The sequence below is a fragment of the Gavialis gangeticus genome, unplaced genomic scaffold (genome assembly GCF_001723915.1).
Source record: "Gavialis gangeticus isolate Ggan-Ray unplaced genomic scaffold, GavGan_comp1, whole genome shotgun sequence".
Classification (NCBI taxonomy): Eukaryota; Metazoa; Chordata; order Crocodylia; family Gavialidae; genus Gavialis; species Gavialis gangeticus.
In genome coordinates this window covers 23,660,760-23,665,401 of record NW_017729029.1, presented here as the reverse complement: position 1 = coordinate 23,665,401, position 4,642 = coordinate 23,660,760, and the positions used below count along the sequence as shown (strand labels likewise).

Sequence of the window (4,642 nt, the reverse complement as noted above, 5' to 3'; positions counted from 1 at the left end):
ATAACACATAAACCAGACCAAACAAATGCCTTATAGATAATGTATTTGCTTAGTTATTTCAAAATATTGAGACACTTAACTGGTAACTGTGGGACAAATCTGAACAGTTCTTATACATGATATTTTGAGATGCCCAGGACTGTGAATTATTCTTTAATAGCACACCTGGCTTCTTAGAAGTCAAAGGCTTTCATTTGCAGCAAATAATGCTACAATGAAGGCGATAAAGAATGTATTTTGACATTCCTATCCCTACATATAAAAACTGGTCTAGCAATTTCAAGTGAAAGCCAGCATTAATACAACAGGCTATACTCAGAACTATGCAAAATCTTGGAATTTGCTGCCTTTAGACTCTTTGGTCATTGCAGTTTTGCCGTTAGGGATTTCATATAATTATTTTTATTTTCCATTTGTCCCAGTGCAACTTTGGCAAAGCGGCACTTAGTGTTTGAAAAGTATAACTGCAGTCTTGTATGGCTGCTGCGCTATTGTATTTTAACTGAATCCAATAAAAGAGCATAAACACTAACAGCAATTATCAAGCCTTGTCTAGTGACTTCAGTGAGGTTTTGCTTCTTTTTTACAATAAGTATTTCTGATTAACAATTAAAAGTATACATGTGAACTTGTAAGATTAGCGCACATTTTAATTTTTAATACCACATGCAGCATCTGACATTTCACTTGGGACTCAGAGAAAATCCTCTCTCTCAACATAAAACCAGTAGGATGCAATTAAGTTAAAATTGCCCATGAAATAGATACATTTTTCTAGTAATGTTTGGTATCATTTTTCCCAAATGATCTATCCTCTTCTGATGAGATGTTTGATCATTGGATCTTGAAATATAGATTTGGTTTCTTCTTATGATTGGGTCTCTTTATAGAACCATTAAGAAAAAGAATTTGCCACATGAACATTCACCATGAAGGGATTTGCTAGACCTACGTAAAATGCATTGTTCTTGTATGGATGACCTCCTTGCACAGAATGATAGTTTTATCCTTCTCTACATCATTATGTTTGCTGTGGAAAAATCCTGCTGTGCTACATCATAATAACATGTAATCTTCTTGCTCAGTTTAGCTGAGATTTAAGGAGCCTCTGTTCATGGAAGCAGTTTTCTAGTCTGATCTATAATTTACCAGAATGAACCTAGCAAAAGAGCAAGAGGCTTTGTAAGAGGGATACAACCCTTAAAACTCTTAAATGAAGATTAGTTTAAAGTTTTACAATCCAGCATAGAACCATCTGGCAAATCTCATGTCAGGCTTTCTTAAACCTCTGAGCTGTCCTAGTATAGTATTTAGTCATTCACCTCTCCTCCAGACTTCAATATTTCTCAGTCCCTATCATTCCCCTGATCCCCTTCAGTGCATGCATACACACTTTACTACTCATAGACAATGAAATAAAAAAAAGAAAATAAATATATTGAAGGTCTATTTTCTAAAGTACTGGGCACAACGACTAAATTGATAGCACTGGAGACTGTGGATACTAAGGATCTCTGAAAATAATTCCTAAAGCTGGCTGCCCGACTGTATATTCACCAGGTGATTTATTGCATCTTTGAAGAGGTAATTGCAAGATAAAAGGTGTCTGTTGGCAGAACCATTAGAATCTTGCTGGGTTAAATTGTGGCTTTTGAGGCCAATGATGTGTAAGGGAGGGGATGGCTGCAGGGGGTGTATCACCAAAAGCAATGTCAGGAGGCATCCTGTTACTCATGTATGTAGAATGTCCTTGCCTGGGGGAAAGGGATGGTAGTAACAGTTGTAGTCTGTAACTAATTGTCGGTTGTTCTGATACTGATTCTGGATAGCCAGTCAATGTGGAAAGTTGTCTGTGACCCTATTCTACATCATTCTGGCTTTGGGAGGGTTAGGTGGGGCAAAGTAGCTGATTTTTGAGCTGGAGTATTAAGGAATTAATCAATAATCTATCATGCCTGATCTGCTGAAGAGACCAAAATGTAGTATTTAAGAAACAAAGATTCTGGACTTACTGGTAAAGTCTTAATTTTAGCTAGTCCTTATCTTTCTGAATGCCTTTTTCCTACTAACACTGATTTCTTCTTTTGTTTTTAATTCTTGTTCTTTGTTCCATGGTGTAGAACATAAAAGACTCCAAAAGGTTGAAAGAGGAGTCTTGATATAAACTTGTTAGCATGCATAATCTTCTCCTCTGACTTATAGCAGTCTTTCTGTTTCAATCTGATGATAAACAAGAGAGGATCAGTAAAATTAGTACAGGTGTTTCTTGATTACACCCTGGGCTGGAAGTATTAGTAAACAATGTGAAGTTTTAGACTGAAGGTGCAGATGGCAAGGATGTACTTTAAAAGTCTTAACTAAAATGTGTGGGGAAAATACATTTTACAGCATCCACAAGTGTTTGTAATTGTCTCACAACTAATATGCTGCTTTCAAAATATCTCTTTGGGTACACCTACACATACAATTAATGCACCTCAATAAACTCTGGTGCAGTTCACACTGGAGTCAGCTGTTCCCAAGCATTGCGTCTTCAGCCTGATGCGAGCCTGAGGCTGCTCTGCCCGAGCTAAAACTGCTGTAGTCCTAGTCACCATCCACACATGCTTTCTGCACAGTAAATGACTCCGTCATATGATGGTAGTGTCCCCAGTGGTATCAACTTATGGTGGAGTTAATTAATTTACTGCGTCCTAATGCCGGCACACATGTAGAATAGATGGTGACACTTTATTGCAAAGCTAATTAGTCAACTCCGCAATATAGCACACATGTAGATGCACCCTTTGTTTCTTAAAACTCATTTGAAACATTGAGTACTTAAGCTTGAAAATAAGAAGCGTTCTGTAATGTGCTGGAGTGATACATTTTAACTCGGGCATTCTTAATGCTGATGTAGCAATTTTGAAAAGCACCAGAAAAATGCATCATGTTATCTTTGAATTTCATTCTGGTTTGATCGCCTTAGAGCAATCAATAACCATTAACATTATTGGTAATAGAACCGTTCTGGATAACTTCAGGGTTTTTACAGAAATCAAAATACATTAAACAAAAACTCATGCTGCAGGTTTCTCTTTACTTCCAATATATCAATAAATCAAGGTTTATCAAGAAATCCATTCCTCCTTAGGAAAGATGGATAAAAAGAAGGCAACTCCCAGCTGTGTACATCTTCCTATTTTGTGTATAAAAGAAGAAGAACCTTAAGACCTGTATCCAGTTTCAAATTAGTCAAATAAATGATTCCTGATTTACTATAATGAAATTTGGGAGGGGAGATAACATGGCCCATCTTAAATAAATATAAATGGCCCTGCACCTGGGTTGCATATCCAGGCATTGTTACCACTAGTTACTAGTGCTTTTGTTTTTAAATCATTTTACTCTGGGTTAAACCAGCAGACAGAACAGTGATTAAAGAGGGAAGGCTTCAAGCGCACAGAAAAATTAAAGCAAAAACAACATGTTTGAGAGGAACTGTAACATTTCCAAAATACATGTATCTGCCCGCAATGTCATTTAAATTACTTTTAAATCATTTCCTCCTTATAAATAAATTGTATTACCATTTGGAGTGGCCATTCCTTCTTTTAGACAGATACAGCCCAGAAAGTAGACTGAAACTATTCAGTCTCAATCTGTCACAGGAAGGAGAATCTCAGTGCTATCTATGATCCAGGACACATGCTGTGAAATGAATTAAGCAAGTACAAATTTCCTAAATGAGAAATATTAAGCTGAGGCAGTAAGGGATTGAATAAGGGATTGGAATGAGTAACTAATTCCTCAGTGCTATCCAGGCTGCCATGAACTGTCTGCAACTTTTGACAGGCCCTTGAGCTCTGCTTTAGTTTACTGATCTACAAAATAGGTGTAATGTGCTTCCTTTCTGCCAATGGGTCTCATTTAAGAGAAGGAGCCTCTGGGATTGTATTGAAGGAGCGATCTTTGGAGAAGTCGTGTTGCCTCTTGCCAGCTCTGGGCATGGCAGGCATCAGAACTATACCATACTTGCATTAGACACTGCTGATGTTTTAGACAGTGTAGTGTCTCCTCTCTCATACGGTTGCAGTACTAGAGTTCCTTTGTGGCATTAATTGCTAGAGCTTTCACCATTCCAGGACCTGAAAATCATTAATGAAGTTACAACTCTAGCTCTCCCCCAAGTTCCTGCTTTCTGCTGCTACTAAGAGCTCAGCCAGTGCATCACTCATGACTGAACTACAACTGGTGTTATTGCCCTTTAGCAACCCCATGGTACTTCAGGCAAAGCTTATAGCTAAAGCAGTGAGCAGCTGGGGTTGGTCTGCAGTTCCAGTGGCTACCAACAGACCCCACTGGCTCTGCAAAGGCAGCTGCCTGTTGCCATGAGGGATTCCGTTCTCTAGCCCTTGGGAAGGGAGAGGCTGGAAGGTGAACCGACTGAGGTGAAAGGCAGCAGGACCCAGGGCAACGCATGGCCCTACTCTTTAGCCCTTGCACTGCTTCCAGTCTCTTGGGGAGGGAGATTCAAGAAGGGAAGAAGCAGAGCCTGGAAGAAGAATGTGCTGGGGTAGCAGTGGGGTGGAAGAAGCAGGGCAGGGGCTGTGCCTGCTCTATACTTTTGGGAGGGGGTGGGGGGGTGGGGAATGGCTGGTGG

General features: G+C 39.3%; 1 protein-coding gene across 2 annotated transcripts in view; it reads left to right on the top strand.

Annotated features, from left to right (window-relative positions):
* PCDH11X (protocadherin 11 X-linked) overlaps positions 1-4,642 on the top strand; it is a 1,731,112-nt gene that overhangs the window by 835,330 nt on the left and 891,140 nt on the right. The gene's annotated exons all lie outside the window — the stretch shown is intronic.